The sequence below is a fragment of the Mytilus edulis genome, chromosome 6, assembly GCF_963676685.1.
Source record: "Mytilus edulis chromosome 6, xbMytEdul2.2, whole genome shotgun sequence".
NCBI classification, from domain to species: Eukaryota; Metazoa; Mollusca; class Bivalvia; order Mytilida; family Mytilidae; genus Mytilus; species Mytilus edulis.
In genome coordinates, this window is record NC_092349.1 from 88,081,900 (window position 1) to 88,103,539 (window position 21,640).

The following is a 21,640-nucleotide window of genomic DNA, read 5'->3' on the forward strand; positions in this document are numbered from 1 at the left end:
TATAGAGATATCTAAGATTAATGCTTACTTACAGGTACCAGTATCGGAGGAACTGATGTTGTACACTTTACAACAGCTGGTCTGGCAGACTTTGTTGTAGTTACAGACTTGCGCTTACAACCTGGGCAAATATATTATGCTACTATTCGAGGTAACAATTACACCATAAATGTCTTTAGATTACGAATTATTAGCTTAATTTACACAGCTGATTGAGGTACAACATCAGTGTCTAATAGGCAACAAACAAATATTACAATTCACTGTAATAAATTATCAGACATAAACCGATTGGTCAGTGCATAAACAGGGTGTATTTGATATAATTGAAGTGAAAGTCGATTTGACCATAAGAAGACGTGGTATGAATGACCATGATACAATTGGCCAACAGATTATAAATTTCGTTCATGCGAAGAACTAAAAGTCACGGTACGGCATTCATCAATGGACAACAACCAGAATGCAAAACAAATACCGTTAAAATAAAATCAAAATTACCATTTTAAACAAAACAAACACCAACCAAACGGATTGTTATTAATACAACATGAACCAAATATGATAGAAAGAAATGAATAACTTCAACTTATGTAAGTGTTCCTCACTGGGGTACGATGTTACTAAATGTAATGTATAACAATTCTAAGGCTTTTTGAAATGAGTCTCAATGTTTGATTTTCAATTTATAATTACAATGCTTCAGAAAAATGATAAGATATGATTTGACTTTATGAAATATATCTTTAATACGTTAAGTATTCAACTTTAAAGCAAACATGATACAGTTTGTTCAGCATACAAACAGCTATCTTTGGGGTGTTAACTTTAAAACGCAAAAATTCACCTGATTCATATCTTAGTAAAAATTTATTTTCAGCTTGTGATCATTTGAATCGGTCGGTTGAAAGACATTCAGAAGGCGTTATTTACGACACCACTCCACCTGTATCTGGAACAACACAAGTTGAAAGAGGAATTAGATATTTTGTCAAAACTCATCGAATTTCGGTACAGTGGTTTGGGTTTGAGGATAAAGAAAGTGGAATAGTACAATTCGAAATAGGAATAGGCTCTACAAACAACTCTGCTGATATTGTGCCTTTCCATGAGACTAACATGTTTGCAGAAATTAACGAAGACAGTCGATTGATTGATGGACATCAGTATTATGCTATCGTCAAGGTAAATCACCTATAAAAGTCAAAAGTATACGTTAAATTATTATTATATATTACTAATTTTGTAGTAATTTTTAATAATAATAAGAATGATTATACTACTACTACTACTACTACTACTACTACTACTACTACTACTACTACTACTATTACTACTACTAATAATAATAATAATGATCTATACTATTAAACAAGAAGACCTCATTTTGTGTGTCGCTTCTCTTCCTTCCACGATAAATTAATCATCATGCCTCTGTGTTCTATATGTAAAATGCATAGTCGCATTTGTCATCCATTCTTATGATTATTCAGATTGTGTTATTTTTGGAGAAAAACGAAAAAAAAGGAGTCCGAATATTGATTCCGTCATCAGACTGACTTTTAGTCATTGATAAACTTCCGGTTTGAAAGACGCACAAGTACAACCAATCGTATGATAGATAACAAAGATGAAAAAATAAATAAGCCAATCAGAGCGTTCTCCAAATCGTGGTGTTTAGATCTCCAGAACCACAACTATAATACCTCCTTAGACAGGACAATTATTTTTCGCGTTTATCTACATGTAAACTACGATTATAATACTTTAATATATAGAGACTCTCTGTATTCTGTCTGCAGTTTTCTTTGAATTATATTACTATTTAAGGGGTCGTACCAGTTGAATATATATTAAAATAAGTAAAACATGTGGAAACAAGAATGTGTCCATAGTACACGGATGCAACATCGGCACTATATTTACTAAGTTTCGAGTTGATTGGACTTCACATCATCAAAAACCTCCTCGACCAAAAACTTTAACCTGAAGCGGGATAGACGGACGGACGAACCGACGAACGAACGGATGCACAGACTAGAAAACATAATGCCCATAAATGGGTCATAAAAATTTATTGTTGGAAATGAAAGTAGGGCAGAGATTAGAGGGAGGCAGGACCTTTTTCGGGACGTCGAGGTCGTGTGTTTTTAAGCCCGGGATTTGGGGATTGTTCCTTACGGGATCCTGGAATATATTTTTCGATTTCGGGATATGAATTTCTTTAAATTCTGCATCTCGGGATTTCATGTTTTAAGCCCGGGATTTCGGGATCAGGACCCTTTCGACCACCCTCAAATTGGCCTTAGTCGGTCTTAGTCATTTATACAAGATTCATATCCTACCATTGGCTATTAATAAGGCTCTCAAAAGAAAAAAAACACATATGGATTGTTCTAGAGGCATATTTTATTAGACTAATAATGGTCTATATATAAGCAGTTATATTTATTTCATGTTTGAAGCGGTGCAAATTTTTAATTTAATTTGACTTTTACCAAAAGATGCATTGTTGCAAAGGAGAAGAATAATTGTGGTCTAAGGCACGAAACACGAAAATAATTGAATTTAACAGAAAGGAAACAAATATCGGACTTTGGAAAAATGGGAGAGGGCTTTTGATACCTTTTATGAAATTCTCCATATATAATATCTTTTACAAAAAATCACCCTACAGCAGTTCACAAGCTGTATATGCCCGCGATTCGCGGGTGTGTTCTAGTAATAATAAAAACAGGAAGAAGTTTAATTTCATGAAATCTTGATTTGTGTTAATGGTTATACATATTTATTATACTATTGCACTGTAAATTAGAATAGTGTATTCTTTTGACAGATATTTTTTAAAGATGTTTATTTCATTCAATATTTATTTTAAACAACATTTTTTATAACCTACAATATACTTACGAAAATATTCATTCGAAGATGCATGAATTATATTATGTTTTACTTGATACATGTATGTAAAAAATAACAGAATCTGATTTAAGATATAATAATAACATTATTGGTAAAGTTTTACAGCACCGAGAGCATGGAGAGCACATTTCGACAAATGATATTTCCTTAGTGATGCTGGTAGCAAAAATATCTGAAAGTCAAACCCAAATACACACTTCGAATAGCTGATAAAAAGTCGATTCAGTTTCTGATTTATTCAGTGTTTTATTTTAGAATGACTTTTAACTCATAAAACTCCATAATACTTGCACATTGTACGATATATTTGTCGATTTTGCTATGATGCAAATGATGTGATGCTTATTTTACACCTTTCCCTTTTTACTACAGGTAATACAATCTATCATTTCAAAAATCTATAAATAAGTGTATCCCCATGCATTTATTCATTTATTTAGTTATTCTCAGAGTTCATATCAAAAACTGTTACCATTTATGACAGTAAGAGTATTTCGATAACATTGTACAGTTTAAAACATTTTTTGACAAAAAATAGATAGAAACTTTTCTATGTTTACATCAACGCAATCTTTAAATCATTTTCGCTGAGTGTATTTTTGAACAATAAATAAAATGTGCATACGCAAATTCCTACTTTTTTTTTTACCTTTATTTGTTTTTCGAGTGAGTGGCACCGATGAGCTTTTTGTAGAAGAAACGCGCTTCTGGTGTAAAAAAAATGGTTTCTATAAAAACAAATTATTTAATTACTTTGATTTATTTTAGGCAATAAACGGAGCTAGTCTTTCCTCATTTTCTGTATCGACGCCGTTTGTTATTGATAGTACAGCTCCAGTAATTGGCCACGTCATGGATATTTCTCTTCCAGACAATCAAGGCGAAACAGATGCAGTGAGTACACATATCATTAAAATGCTTGATTTCCTGAATGAGAACATATTTGTTACGTTCGGAGGACGTGTTTTTCAACAGACTGTCGACATTCCAATGGGAAACAATTGTGTCCCTCTTCTTGTCGACTTGTTTCTTCTTTTAATAAGGCGGACTTCATACAGAAATTTCTTAGGAAGAAAGATAAGACGTTAGCAATATCCTTCAACTTCACTCTCCGCTATATAGATGATGTTCTCTAACCAAATAATTTAAAATTTGGTGACTTTGTTGAACGCATCTATCCCATCATAGTAACTAGAAAATAAAGGATACAACAGATACCGTTAAGTCGGACTCATAACATACATCTGTAAATGAGGGTCGGTTGAAAAAAAAACTTTACGACATAAGAGATGATTTAAGCATTCCAATAGTGAACTTTCCATCTCTAAGTAGCAACATTTCAGCAGCACCTGCATACGGGGTCTATATATCCCAATTGATACATTATTCCCGTGCTTGTATTTCCTATCATGATTTTCTTGATAGAGGGTTGCTCCTCGCAAGGAAGCTACTAATCCAACGGTTCCAAATGGTAAAGTTAAAATCATCCCACCGTAAATTTAACGGACGCTATCACGAGTTGTTCGATCGTTATGGAATAACCGTTTCACATATGTTCCTTACGTCGTAACTACAATCCCCCTCCCTTTCATAAATGTGACATACCGAATTAGAATATTTACCGGATTTGTTATTACATGAGCAACACGACGGTTGCCACATGTTGAGCAGCATCTGCTTACCCTTCCGGAGCACATGAGATCACCCGTAGTTTTTGGTGGGGTTCATGTTGCTTAATTATTCTTTAGTTTTCTATGTTGTGTCATGTGTACTATTGTTTTCTGTTCATCTTTTTCATTTTTAGCCATGGCGTTGTCAGTTTATTTTCGATTTATGAGTTTGACTGTCCCTCTGGTATCTTTCGTCCCTCTTTTAAAACAAGTCTTTCGGAAACAGCCTTAATAGAATACTCTCGATATCAACATTGTAGAAGTCATATGCAAAACATAAATGAAAACATCTGTTCCACGTGGACATCATACGATAATCCAAATTAGTGTAAAGACTCTCTCTCATGAGAAGTTTCCTCCTTATCTGGTATATTACATTTACCATTCCGGGTTAAAGCTTAAACAATAGATAAATTTGAGAATTGAAATGGGGTATATATCAAAGAGACAAAATTCCGACAAAAGAGCAGACAACAGCCGAAATACACTATTGGGTCTCTAACGCATCCAGTATCCGACATCCGGAGGTGGTCATCAGCTGGTCCCTTATTAAATTGTAAAGAAATGAGTTTGTGTGGTTTACATTAGAGGAATAGAAATGTTACCGAGATATAAAAAAATCAATCAAAAATGAGTGTTCACATACAAAGTCTTCTCAATAATAATTGTAGATCCTTTGGAGAATTTGACTCTTTTAGATGAAACCTAAGAATTGTGTTTAGTAACACACAATGATCAACGTTTTTGATTTTTAAGAGTGTAAGTGGGCTATTTGATTTGTAATCTATTGTAATTTAAAAATAATTAAATATATAAATTGTAGAAGGATATAGACTACCAGAGGAATACGACAAGTATATCTTGTAAATGGAGAGGATTTCATGATCCACATTCACAGATTGATAGATACTATGTTGGACTTGGTTTGACAGCTGGAAAAGACGATATAGAAACACTGACACACGTTGGGTTGAGAACCAGTAAGAACTAATTTTTTTCTAATTAACACATAAAAAGAATAAAATATTTGCTTTGAGGTTTTAACATGTATTTGATTTAACTATAGTTTATAAAAATCATGTTATTTTTAGAATACACAGAAATAACATTTTAAAGGTATAATAGTCTACAACAGAAAGACAAGGCAATTTTTATCTAACCTTTATAATGAAATATATTGAATACAAAATAAATTTGCCCCCTGTGTTCAATATTACGATATTTCTCACTTTCCAATTTAGTCAAAATTTTTTAATCATACGAATTTGCTTTGCTAGCCTTATGAATGTTTTTCGTTGGATTATCTACCAGTTTTTTTCTATTCATTGTATTTTGTGATTAATTTGAGTTCGAACTTGTGTATAGTAACTTTTTTTAATAGTATATATGAAATTTATTCTAGCAAAGACCTGGACATCAACCTTTGTTCAAGGAGTTAGGTATTACTGTATACTAAAAGCATGTAACGGAGCAGGACTTTGTAGTCATGGTGCATCAAATGGTGTATTGCTTGACAACTCTGCTCCTATTCCTGGCTTAGTAGTTGTTGGAGAACCTGGAATTTATTCAAGATACCAGTCTGATAAGTACGTACTGTAAAGATACAAATGATATATTAGATAATTGTCCATCGTATGTAGATATACATCCACGAAACAACCACAATAAACACCCAATGTTCAAAACACCATCGTAAATAAAGGCAACATGAGTATATCGGTGTTCGAAATTCATAAATCGATTGAGAAAAAAACAAATCCTGATTACAAACTAAAACTATGGGAAATGCATCAAATATAAGAGGAGAACTATGACACAACAGAAACACAACATTAAAAGAAACACACACAGAAACGAACTATAATATAACAATGGCCATTTTCTGACTTGGTACAGGTCATTGTAAGAAAAAATGATGGGCCGAACCTGGTTTTGTGGCATGCCAAACCTACTGCTTTTATGGTATGCTTAATATACCATTAAAATGACAACATTACATGAAAGGACTAAAATACAAATAAATGGAAGAACATATAGGACAGAGAAACACACGGATAATAGCTAACAAAAGGTACCAGGTATAAAATTTAATATGCCTGACGCGCGTGTCGTCAAACCAGGACTAACCAGTGGCGCTCAGATACAAAAAAGTTTGAAAGCCTATACGATATGTAAAATTATCTGTTGCAAAAATCTAAAAAATGTAAGGAATTAAGGAATAACGGTACTGTAGCTAACGCGTGGCCACCGTCCATTCTCGATTTAACGGTCGCAAATACAGTTTCACCGTCGACGCGTATCTAAATTGACGGTGGCAACAATTCAACTACAGTACAATTATTCCGATTCCAATGCAATACAAAAGGAAATGATACGTAAAAACTGAAAAAATGTTTAAATTTGACAAACAAATTCCGCGAAAAATGATTTATGCGCAAAGACGTCATGGCTTAACCTGACATCATACAGATGAAAACTTACAAACAAGAGGTTAATACGTTACCTTTACGATTCAAATTCGGATAAAATGACATTAAAACGGCGAATTCAAGGTAGGCGTTATTTTATTTTCGATAATATTGTAGTATATTCGAACATTTGTTGATCCATTAATTCAAAATGGCGGGTCCCTCCTTAGTTACGCCTGGTCAACTGTAGATTTGACGGTTACTTTTAGCCAATAAAAAAAATGTTACATAAAAATTGCATTAGAAATATACATTTTTATCACGTATTCCTATTCATCAGTTAAGGTTTATATCGTATGTGAAGTTCTGAATTGCCTGACTTTGTGAATTTTAGCAATACATTTTACATGTATTAAAGTCGTGTAATTAATTAAATACATTTATTGTAATAAAATCACTGAAACATATAAACGTCAATCAGTTGGTATTTGTAGAAAGATTTTACGTGCAAAGTCCTCTGTCTACCATCTACCATACCTATTAAGTTTGTGTGTTTTGTTCACACATCGTTGTCAATATAATTGAATTTGATGCGACCGTCACAAATGTGAGAGTTTTAGCTAGCTATTACACCAGGATTTTTTACACTATTTTCTACATAAGAAAATGCCTAAACCAAGTCAGGAATATAACAATTGTTATCCATTCGTTTAAAATGTTTGAGCGTTTGATTTTGCCATTTGTTTAAGAACTTTCCATTTTTAATTTTTCTCGGAGTTCAGTATTTTTGTGATTTTACTTTTGGTGTACAAAGTTTACAAAAACACCCAGATCAAGTGGCTCAAATGGTATCAAAGTATCAAATAAAGAAATTCCAATTAAACCGCATACACATATGATAGATATTGTTATGTATATTAACACTGTTCATATCATTCCAGCTCATCACTACATGCCACATGGATTGGATTTGAAGATCCACATTCCGGTATCGACCATTTTGAAGTATGCATTGGTACACAACCATTGCTTTGTGACATTATGAAACACTGGAATGTATCTTTATCATCATCTTTTGTTAAAACTCAACTGGGACTCAAAGATGACGTGCCTATGTTTGTCACTGTAACCGCCTGTAATAAAGTGGAACTATGTGTAGAAAGATCTTCACAGAGTTTTATGATAGATGACACTCCACCAGTTTTAATAATCCAACCGTATGTAGAAAGTGTAAAAAATAATTCGTCAAATATACGACTAATAATATCAGATCCATCTTTCTTCAAAATTAGTTGGAGATTTTACGATGACCGGAGTCCAATAATAAGAACTACTATCTCGATCCAAAGCAAATTAGACTCCCATATTCCAATGTCGGACACTGTTATATCAAATGAAAATGTATTTACCGTTAAATTGGAAAATGACGATCGACTTCGTCTCGGAGACATTTATATAGTAAAGGTGACAGCTTGCAACGCTGCCTTACTTTGTAACACTGCGAATAGTGAAGAGGTCTTGCTGGATTATTCTCCTCCTCAAATCGGGGGATTTATGCCGCCATTAAATTGGGAAGTGATTCCAGGGATCACAAACTATATAAGATTTAATTTGACATGGTATGGTTTCAGTGATGTAGAATCTGGAATAAGATCATATTATATATCAATTGGCTATGATCATAGTGGGGCTGATATTATTGACGCTTATAAGTTTAACCCTGATCAACAAGATCCGGGAGGTATTCATAATACAACCATAAACATAGATAATACCAACAAATTACGCGAGATGCTAGTTTTCACTATCTGGGCAGAAAACAATGCTGGACTGTTAAGTCCTCAGAGTAAAATTACAACTGATGTAGTAAGTTTTAACCGGAATCATACCAAGGGAAACCTCGTTAAACAGAAACATTCTTGTGTGGCAGAATACTGCAATAACGACTGCACGTGTGCTGTAGTTGGGGGAAAATGTAAAACCGATTCACAATCGATGTGTAATAGCAAACCCGATAACAATGATGAAAGTTCCGATAGAGTAAGAATAATTGTGTCGAACACCGATATAGGTATAGTTGGATCGTCGTCATGCTTAATGTCTAAATGGACAGACAACTTAAACGAAACAATATGGCGTTTTGAATACACATTCGGTGTACAGAACGGTGAGCCAGGTACTGGTATTTTTGATTTAGCAAATGAAAACCCTTGGCGTGATGTCGGAAAGGAGACGGAAGCCATTCACTGTTTATCCCCAGACAAAAAACTCGAACATAAAACGAACTACGTTGCATACGTTAAAGTATGGTACTCGTTTACATCGAATACAATATTTCGATCAGAACCAGTTCAAATCGATCACACGTCACCTGATATTCACAAGAGATATTTTGTTATCGATTCTACCAATAACTGTGAGGAGGATGCAGATTATATTCTTTCCACAGATTCTGTATTATCCTGCTGGGATGGTGTATTTCATGATGAAGAAAGTGGAATAATGAACTTCATGGTATCACTCGGAACGTCGCCGTATGGTATGTTAAACTCATTTACAATTAAAAGAAAATTATTGCTATCACTATGTATTAAGAAATGATATTAACTGTGTTCTTATATCCTTTGTAACAAGCAGTACTGAATAAAAACAGAAATTTAATAACAAAAGTATTTATTTTTCAGCTGATGACATAGTACGTATGCACGATGTTGGTAACAAGACAAGAGCAGACTGGACAGGTCTTTCTTTAGAACCAGGCACGAGATATTTCACAACTGTTAGAGCCATCAATAAAATTGGTCTACAAACTGACCTAAGCTCCGACGGCTTTGCGATCGACGACATCGCGCCCATTGCTGGGATAGTTTACAACACTGGACATCACAGTGACGCCATTTACCAGTCTAATAATCAACCAGTTCAGTTTTCCTGGCATGGATTTGAGGACGAACATTCGTTTGTTGATTCATATTACATAGGATTTATTGTTAATGGCAAAGGTCCATTGGCAAATGAATCATCTAGTTTTCAAAAGTTAGATATTCACGACCACAAAGTTTACAATGGAAATCTGAACCATGGAGACACGATTTCAGCCATGGTCAAGGCTATTGACAAGGCTGGCCATGAAAGTCCCATTGTGACGTCACTGCAATTGTTAATAGACAATACACCGCCTCAATCGTTTGACTGTAAACGTTTTGGTACGATATATGAAAAACAGATCACTGGAAAAAATAGGTGGTTAGACCATATAACATGCCACAAAAACAATGTTTATAAGATAAAAGTCTCTATTACCGAAGTCACGTTTGACTTTAAAGCTGTGTTGGCAGTTGACGATGTCTCAATGGTTCTACCTTTTGCTCGTAATTCAGATGGTTCGTTGATAACAGAATACAACTTCTTTGCATTTGAAAAGGCACATACATATTTTTCATTGGATGTATATGGGGGTTTGAAAACAACAGAAATGGCAATACGTGTCTTAAAATGCTCCTCAATAATTACAAAAACTAAGGATATTGAAACCATCACTACACAACAAATCTCATCTGACAGCATTTCCATTTGTGTACGAGCGATTGATCTAGACAGTGGCATAAAGCAAGTCGACATTGGAATTGGAAGCGTCTACGGTGGGTTCGAACTACAAGCGATAAAGTCAGCAATATCATCATCTCATCGTATGCATGACACAGTAGAGGCCAATCTAACACATGGTGAACGTGTTTATATTGAAGCTGTCGTTATAAATCATGCAGGGTTACAAACTGAATGCACGTCGCATCCATTTATTATTGATCACACTCCTCCCATAATTCAGAATATGGAATCATCTCTTGAGTACCGAGATGATGTACGGAATGACACAACCACCAGAGTACATTCAAGATGGCAAGTTATGGACGACGAAAGTGATGTTAAGTTTTGTGAATATTGTATTGGTACGTATCTGATACCCTTGATCTTTACAGAAAATTCAGATTAAACTGTTCAATTTTCTTTAACACAATAAACTAATAAAATGATAATAAATGATTCATTTTATTACTTATGAATAAGCTACTAGTTTTAAAATATTCTATATACCAAGAAGAATTAATATAATCTTGTTTCGAAAGATAATTTCATCACTTTTTTGTAAATAATACAAACTTATGATTCATAAGTTAGTGAGCAGTGTATCTTTTAGGTAAAACATCAATAACAAAAATTATCGATAGATGATGCAAATATTATTGACGACGAAATTAATATTAAGTTTTGTGAATATTGTATTGGTACGTAACTATATAACAATTTTAAAATAATAAAAATATAAAAAATAATGATATGTGGCATGATTGATAACTCAACACAAGAATATTTTGAATAGGTATATTTTTTCATTGCAGTAGTACAAGACAAACCGTAAACGAAAGAATATATTTACATACTTATATTTACGGATGTCAAGTTGGTTCAATATTCAAAATTCAACATTCAACATTCAATTTATTTTTTTTCTTTTTTTTTCTTGAATCCATTTTCAACATTCAACATTCGATTTCAACATTCAACATTCGATTTCAATATTCAACATTCGATTTCAATATTCAACATTCAACATTCAAATTTTTTCTTTTTTTTTTTCTTGTATCCATTTTCATCATTCAACATTCGATTTCAACATTCAACATCCGATTTCAATATTCAACATTCAAATTTTTTTTTTTTTTTTTTTTTTTTTCATCATTCGATTTCAACATTTCGATTTCAACATGTATTCAACATTCGATTTCAATATTCAACATTCGTTTTCAACATTCGATTTTCAACTTTCAACATTGGTTTTCAACATTCAACATTCGTTTTCAACATTCGATTTTCAACATTCAACATTCAAATTTTTTCTTTTTTTTTTTCTTGTATCCATTTTCATCATTCAACATTCGATTTCAGATTGAAATAAACAATTAATTTTCCCATAGGCGACAATGGTAGCCTTTTTCGAGATACAGACTTTAGAAAGTTGATTTTTTTTTAACGAAACCTTGCTAGAATCAAAGAAAAGTTATTAGGACAGTATTTGTTGGTCCAAAAAATATAGGTTCGCGTTGCTTTTCTTAGCGTATTTTGTACTTATCTCCCATGCCTATCAATTTTGTCCTTAAAAATACGTGTCTTGTCCTAGCGTTGAAAAGTCATCTCAGTGCCTTTAGGGCTACGGAATAATTTTTATTTTGCCTTTTATATAAAGCAAAGTGCACGAAGTCTCTAATAATAAAAAATAACGGGCGCACATATCGACCAATCAGGATTCGCCATACTCTTAATTCTGAATACCATGTTATGCTCATAAAATGGCTGCGCCCATAAAATCTAATGGTGTATTGTAACCTATACGGTATTTAATACTTTCTTGTATCGTTCAATTCATAGTGCGTTAGATGCACAAATATATATGCCACAAATAAATCATCTTCAAACCGTTCTGGCTTTACTCTCTGATTTTTCACAATTTTTTATCGGAGGTGACCCCAGTAAAAAAATGTGAAGGAAAAAAATCTGTTTTTTTGAGTAAATGCGGTTCTGTTAAAAAGGGACTGAAGATAATGCCCACTTTCTCCAATGATTCTTTATATATCATCAAGTACTGATTATATTGATACCAAAACCAATCCAATATATAACTACTACGGTGAATTTTGAACAACAGTTTTAAATGAAACCATTTTCGTATAAAAGTACATTTTTGAAACAGACTATAGCATTTCAAAATATGGAATATGTGTAAATATTTGTGTTTTGACATCGATAACTGTTTGTTAACTACAAAATGGCATGCTTATTTCATTCTTTTAGTTTGTTATTCGTGTGAACATTTCAATGTTCGAAGGAGACCATTTCCGTACATTTTCGCTGAATTTGGTAATTTCGATAACAGCACTTGGGTCGAGATTGTTATGTTTAAAAATCGATTTATATTCACAAACTCTAGACGTGTACTTGCTCTCTTCGAACAAATCAGCAGAACTTCAGAAAATGACATATTTGTTCCACAGTAAGTCAGAAGTCGAGCCCACCCTTGTTTCTAAGGTAAAACGCAATACCAATATGAAACAGACTATAGCTTAAAAACTAGATAATCAATATTTCATTTGTCACCAAAAAATACGGTTTCACATCAAATGTCAAGTAAAATGACTGTTTTTGACACTTTTTGAGCACTATGATAAAGAAATGTCGATGCTGTATAGATTGAAATAAACAATTAATTTTCCCATAGGCGACAATGGTAGCCTTTTTCGAGATACAGACTTTAGAAAGTTGATTTTTTTTAACGAAACCTTGCTAGAATCAAAGAAAAGTTATTAGGACAGTATTTGTTGGTCCAAAAAATATAGGTTCGCGTTGCTTTTCTTAGCGTATTTTGTACTTATCTCCCATGCCTATCAATTTTGTCCTTAAAAATACGTGTCTTGTCCTAGCGTTGAAAAGTCATCTCAGTGCCTTTAGGGCTACGGAATAATTTTTATTTTGCCTTTTATATAAAGCAAAGTGCACGAAGTCTCTAATAATAAAAAATAACGGGCGCACATATCGACCAATCAGGATTCGCCATACTCTTAATTCTGAATACCATGTTATGCTCATAAAATGGCTGCGCCCATAAAATCTAATGGTGTATTGTAACCTTCAACATTCAACATCCGATTTCAATATTCAACATTCAACATTCAAATTTTTTTTTTTTTTTTTTTCATCATTCGATTTCAACATTTCGATTTCAACATGTATTCAACATTCGATTTCAATATTCAACAGTCGTTTTCAACATTCGATTTTCAACTTTCAACATTGGTTTTCAACATTCAACATTCGTTTTCAACATTCGATTTTCAACTTTCAACATTCGTTTTCAACTTTCAACATTCGTTTTTAACATTCAACATTCGATTTCAACATTCAACATTCGTTTTCAACATTCGATTTCAACATTTAACATTCGTTTTCAACATTCAACATTCGTTTTCAACATTCAACATTCAACATTGAATTTTTTTTTTAATTTTTCAACTTTCAACATTCGTTTTCAACATTCAACATTCGATTTCAACATTCAACATTCGTTTTCAACATTCGTTTTCAACATTCGATTTCAACATTCAACATTCGTTCTCAACATTCAACATTCGTTTTCAACATTCAACATTCGTTTTCAACATTCGATTTTCAACTTTCAACATTCGTTTTCAACATTCAACATTCGTTTTCAACATTCAACATTCGTTTTCAACATTCGATTTTCAACATTCAACATTCGTTTTCAACATTCGATTTTCAAATTTCAACATTAGTTTTCAACATTCAACATTCAAATTTCAACATTAGTTTTCAACATTCAACATTCAAATTTTTTTTTTTTTTTTTCAACATTCGATTTCAACATTCAACATTCGATTTCAACATTCAACATTCGATTTCAATATTCAACATTCGTTTTCAACATTCGATTTTCAACTTTCAACATTCGTTTTCAACTTTCAACATTCGTTTTCAACATTCAACATTCGATTTCAACATTCAACATTCATTTTCAACATTCGATTTTCAACATTCAACATTCGTTTTCAACATTCGATTTTTAATTTTCAACATGAGTTTTCAACATTCAACATTCAAATTTTTTTTGTTTTTTTTTCAACATTCGATTTCAACATTCAACATTCGATTTCAACATTCAACATTCGATTTCAATATTCAAGATTCGTTTTCAACATTCGATTTTCAACTTTCAACATTCGTTTTCAACTTTCAACATTCGTTTTCAACATTCAACATTCGATTTCAACATTCAACATTCGTTTTCAACATTCAACATTCGATTTCAACATTCAACATTCGTTTTCAACATTCGATTTTCAGCATTCAACATTCGTTTTCAACATTCAACATTCGTTTTCAACATTCAACATTCGTTTTCAACATTCGATTTTCAACTTTCAACATTCGTTTTCAACTTTCAACATTCGTTTTCAACATTTCGATTTCAACATTCAACATTCGTTTTCAACATTCAACATTCGTTTTCAACATTAAACATTCGTTTTCAACATTCAACATTCGTTTTTAACATTCAACATTCGTTTCCAACATTCTATTTTCAACATTCAACATTCGTTTTCAACATTCGATTTTCAACTTTCAACATTCGTTTTTAACATTCAAAATTCGTTTTCAACATTCAACATTCGTTTTCAATATTCGATTTTCAACTTCCATAATTCGTTTTCATCATTCAACATTCGTTTTCGACATTCCATTTTCAACTTTCAACATTCGTTTTCAACATTCAACTTTTGTTTTCAACATAAAACATTCGTTATCAACTTTCAACATTCGTTTTCAACATTCAACATTCGTTTTCAACATTCGATTTTCAACTTTCAACATTCGTTTTCAACATTCAACATTCGTTTTCAACATTCGATTTTCAACTTTCAACATTCGTTTTCAACATTCAACATTCGAGTTCAACATTCAACATTCGTTTTCAACATTCGATTTTCAACATTCAACATTCGTTTTCAACATTCAACATTCGTTTTCAATATTCAAAACTCGTTTTCAACATTCAACATTCGTTTTCAACATTCGATTTTCAACTTTCATCATTCGTTTTCAAATTTCAACATTCGTTTTCAACATTCAACATTCAATTTCAACATTCAACATTCGTTTTCAACAGTCGTTTTCAACATTCAACATTCGTTTTCAACATTCGATTTTCAACTTTCAACATTCTTTTTCAACATTCAACAATCGTTTTCAACATTCAACATTCAACATTCGTTTTAAACATTCGATTTTCAACTTTCAACATTCGTTTTCAACATTCAACATTCGTTTTCAACATTCGATTTTCAACTTTCAACATTCGTTTTCAACATTCAACATTCGTTTTCAACATTCGTTTTCAACATTCAACATTCGTTTGCAACATTCAATATTCGTTTTCAACATTCGATTTCAATATTCAACATTCGTTTTCAACATTCAACAATTGTTTCCAACATTCAACATTCGTTTTCATCATTCAACATTCGTTTTCAACATTCGATTTTCACAACTTTCAATATTCGCTTTGAACTTTCAAAAATTGTTTTCAATATTAAACATTGGTTTTCATCATTGGATTTTGGACGTTTATCACTTGTGTACAATATTCAACGCTCGATTTTAACATTCAACATTTGTTTTGAACTACGGTGATAAAGTAATCAAAGACTTTCAAATTAACTTTTTTATATCTTTGATAAAGAATAAATTGTTACATTTAGATATTAAACAGATCACAAATTTAAATTGTACAATATAATATTATATAAAGATGGTACAAAATAATAGATTGATTACAACATGACACTTACAAGGGAGGTAATTACTTTTATTACATTGGTTGCAATATATTACATTGATTTCCCAGTTAAATAAAAACCGATAATTTCACATGTGAAATAAACGTGGTTATTTCACTCTCTGACGTCATACAACAATAGGCGTTGTCAAGACGTCGATAACGTCGGATCAAAACAAATTGTCAATGCGTAGGAAAAAGATATAGTTCCTTACATTTCTACATTAATTTCATAAAAAAAAAAGCCATTTGCCAATGTAATAAAAAGAATAACTAATCGCCGTATTTGAATATCAAAAATAAGACAACTTGTGACCGAACGCCGCTATGGATTAAACTCGTGCTGCGCACTCGTTTAATCCATGCGTCGTTCGGTCACGCGTTGTCTTATTTTTGATATTCAAATACGGCGATTAGTTATACTATAATTAAAACTGACAAGAAAACTAGCCCGTTAAACTTAAAGTATAAGTGCACAGGTCAGAGGTTGTCAGATCAATATTACTTTAATCGGGATAATGTCGACGGATGCAAAAGTCTTTTTCAATCTAAACAATAAGGGTGCGTGATCTTTACTTTTAAGTTTGGAGAGGATCTAAGATGATAAGACATAACAGTGACTATCCTCTATTACAATTAAAGCATACCTATATGTTTGGCGAGGGTAGAACTATAGTGCCTAACAAGATTTTGTGAGGTAGACGAAATTGACTTTAAAACGATCGTATTGACTTTTGATGTGCAGAAATAGGCAGATCGGACATATTTTGACTTTAGTTACTTACTTCTTAAGGGGATTAATTGTAATCAACATATTCCAATGAGACTGAAAAATGCTTTTTTTTATTATGATAAATAATAATTTTACCTGCCGTAGTCGTGCGTAAAATATATTTCGGTATTTCTCTTACGAAAATGACTTGTTTAATGGAACAAAACGTATTATTTGTAAACTTTCTCTTTACTCTTCACAATAGGCTTTTAAAAAATAACCTTTCCAACTGTATATTCCGAAAATTTTGTGAAAATCGAATAAGTGGCAATTCTTACCTTTCATACCTTAACTTTCATTGATAAAACATAATATTGACTCGTCCAGTGTCCAGTTTGAAGTCATTTTAGTTACCGGTCACATTCATGCACGTTCTAATTAATCAATAGTCATGTATGAAAAGCATAAACAAGTTTGAAGGTAAACTAATAACAACTTAATCCAATCAAATTGCCTACGATTCAATAACAATGACCAGTCCACATCATAAAAATGTATAGGGGTAAACTGGGTAGGGAGAAAATGTCAGATATATTAAGTTCATTATTTTGCAATAACGAGTAAAAATTTGTTAACCAATAGATTTGTTATAATTTCATAATCATGTCGTTATGTATTGGTATAGTTTTTGGATCTTTCATTAGCGTATTTAAGGCTGTAGAAAGTTTGGCCTTCAAAAGTCAACATAATCATTGACTTTATAAAGAAAATTCGCCTTTTTAAAACATTGAATGTTTCACAAATAATACGCGACAACAAAGGAAAATCATTTCTTAAAACATTGCAAAAAAAATAATTCTGATTGATGCAGTGGTATTGTCATAAATTGCACTGGAGTGAACAGTGGTACATCAAACGTCGAATTCCCTCACACAATGTTATCACACACTATAAAACAAACCAGAATAATTGGAAAAAATGACGAAAAATCTTGCATTCGGAAAGTTTCTTGCGGATCGGACCCTCTCTAAATCTAAAGCGCAAGTTTTGTTTAATTTATTTTTTTATATTCTGGTCTCGGAGCAAAATATATAGATACAGTGTAAGACTTTAAGTATTTACATATAGGATCAGGAACAATATCAAAAGACATATGTACAAGTGTATGGCTATGGTTAGTTTAAACATATTTATTTATAGTGGATTGAAATTTTCTCCCCGGAAAGGGGATCGAACCAGGAACCTTTTGAATTTGTAGTCCGATGCACTAACCTATTTGGCTATTGTATAATGGGTATAAATGGTCCGGTTCCGAGTTGAAATCCCTCCAGCTATTTTCAAGATAAAGAGCAGGAATAAAAGCCCTGCTAGTTGATAATTTGTATTTTTTCTATGTATTGATTGCGATTTTGTCCCGTGTACATTTAGTCCGCATCTCTTTGTTTTCTATTTAGGACCTGGACACCGCTAAATGCAAGTTTACCCCTCAAATGATGTTAAAATCGGCGCAAATGAAATAAATGCAGATCGGCGCAAATGCAAAACGACGTAAAGGTCATGTGCTTTTTCTTTTTAATTATTTGATGCCGGAGGATTGGGATGTCTAGCTTTAATGTAACCCACGTCAGCTTTTTAACTTGTATTTACAGCAACGAAAGCCAGTTTTGTGTTCTGTAATATGCCGTAACAGTTTAATTTTCCATGAAAAAAGGACATGTTTTTCAATGTCCGGTAGCAAGCATCGTAACTTTTCAAAAACAATTTCGAACAATATCTGGACATCGGTGGGCATGTACAATTGCCACACCATACATGATCATTCTTTGGTCTTCGTAGATCTATTCCAACTTACTAAGTCTACGCCAAGCAAAACATGATCTGTTAAAACATTGAATATTGAAGCCATAGTCTAACCTTTCCACGTCAGTTTTAATCTAACGTCGTACTTACAGTACATGATATATAAGGCATGGAGATGTTATTTTAACAGATCAGCTAAATTATCTATAGTAAAGGATCCTACAAATTAATGTAAGATACAGTCACAGAAATAATTATATTTATAATTACATATGTATAATGTATAACAAAACATTTCAAGTCATATTTTTAATTTATGCTCTAAAAATAATATATTTTAAGTACACAGTGAAGAAATGAATTGATAACAAGCGATTATGAATGTTATTTTACACTCGATGATTTCTGCGTATTTATAGATTATAGATCTGCTACAAGTCCAACACGAAAGTTACGTAATGGAAAGCTCTCTCGCAACAATACACCGGAATGACTTCACGGTCAGCCGCTGTAAAAAGGACAAAAAGGCACAGATCCGAGAGTAATCGCAGTTACTGACAGCTAGTTCAAAGCCAATAAAAACTAATACAAAAATCATGTATCTAAGACAAAAATGTCAATCAGTGCAAATCCAACATCCAATGGATTTAGTGTAAAGACGTTATAAACAATAAGAGAAAAACACGACCTTATACAATGCTAAAGCATAGGTAACAACAGATTGTAGTACCTTGATGTGTAAAACAATAATATTTAATATGGTTTTAAGTTACTGATAACAAAATTACTATTTATACCAATGAGAACAATATTCAAAAATATTTTTACAGTGTTTGATTGGTATTGAAAGGACTGCTAAGTTTGCTGCCCTGATCGTTTTTAATTAACATGCATACAATTTCTTTTACATTATTATTGTATTTTGCAGAAGTAATGACAATAGATCTTTAAAGTCATAAGAGACCTCAAATTAAAAAAAAATATGCATATGTTTTTTATAACTAAATGGATAGTTTTCATTATACAACTTATGTAAATATACTTTTTTCTGAGGAAAATTCTTTAATTTGTCCACATTTAGAAGAAGTTTACTTATTTTTAATTGCTTGCTTCCAGGAAGCAATTCGCCGACAGATTTTCCGTATGCATAGTGACCCGAGTGTAACCCTCCCCTTAAAAATCCGGTGACCGCAATACGCATGTCATTGAAATAAACAAATATCTGATTATACATGTTAAACACGTGCTCAATACCCATGCTTTTTGTGATTTGTTTACTATAAGGTGACAATCGGTAAAACTCGGCTTCAAAACACGGCATTTAATGAGCAGCCATATTTTTTAAATCATAACAAACAGAGAGAAAAAAAATTGACGATTATATGATATATTTGCGAAAATAATGATAAAATCGTGCAAAGAGGACTAAGTTTATGATATATACATGCATTGGTTCAAGAATTGGATAAACATTATTTTTCACCACTTACTCGTTTCATATGACTTTAAGTGAAGGATGTTGTTCGTGACCTTAGGGAAATTTATTTGGATATGCCGATTATGGTCTCATTGAGATTAACCAGACCTTCATTCAATTTCAGCACATTTTTTACGTTCCATTTATGGACTTTATGCTGTTTGCTCTGTGCGTCCGTTCGTTCTTCCGTTCATCCGTCTGTTCCGCTTCCGGTTAAAGTTTTTTGGTAAAGGTAGATTTTGATGAAGTTGCAGTCTAATCAATTTGAAACACAGTACACATATTCCATATTACAAATTGTGACTTGGATGGAGAGTTGTCTCATTGGCACTTATACCACATCTTCTTATATCTATATAATCTTTTGATCGGTTTAATTGGGGTCTTGAGCTGGCATGTCAGTTACTGCTAGTAGTTTAATTTATGAATCAGTTGCTAGCTGGCTAGCTATAGTTGTACAGTTGTATAGTTGTATAGTAGGAGGGCTGAGATCTCACAAAGCATGTTTAACCCCGCCGCATTTTTGCGCCTGTCCCAAGTTAGGAGACTCTGGCCTTTGTTAGTTATTTTATGTTTTTTTTTATTTTAGTTTAGTGTAACGTCCATATTCACTTAAGTAGTACATATATTTATTTAGAGACCGACTGAAGCCCGTCTCTGGTTGCGGGATTTTCTCGTTGTGTTGAAGACCCATTGGTGGCCTTCTGTTGTTTTCTGTTTTCTGCTCTTTGGTTTGGCTGTTGTCTCTTTGCCACATTCTTTATTTCCATTCTCAATTGTATTTATTGACTAATTGATTAGTTAATTGATTGATTGGTTAATTGATTGGTTGGTTGGTTGGTTGATTGATTGATTGAGTGTGGGGTTTGCTCATTGTACTACAAACCAAAGTCATGATCATTTGATAATCCTTTGTTTGTATTGCAGTCTAAATTTCACCAATGAAAAACTACATTCACTTTTGCCTTAGTATTAAATTACTTTGTAAACTCTATAATGACCGTCTGATAACTATAAGACACGCAAGAATGTGAAATATGAAAACTTATTTGGCCTTTGTCTCAACCGTTTTTATTGTATGTAACTTCTTTTGTCAGTTACATTTCGATTTTGACATTATTTTTACAAACTACCATTATAGATATCCGGTAAATGTTCTGCATAAAACCCTTTGGGAAAGCACATTGACGTAATTTTCCAAACATTTACTGGAGCCCAATAATTTGGCAAGGTGTTGCAACATGT

The 21,640-nt window shown here is 32.6% G+C and overlaps 1 pseudogene; it reads left to right on the top strand.

Annotated features, from left to right (window-relative positions):
* Positions 1-21,640, top strand: part of LOC139526730 (uncharacterized) — a 39,933-nt pseudogene that overhangs the window by 11,686 nt on the left and 6,607 nt on the right.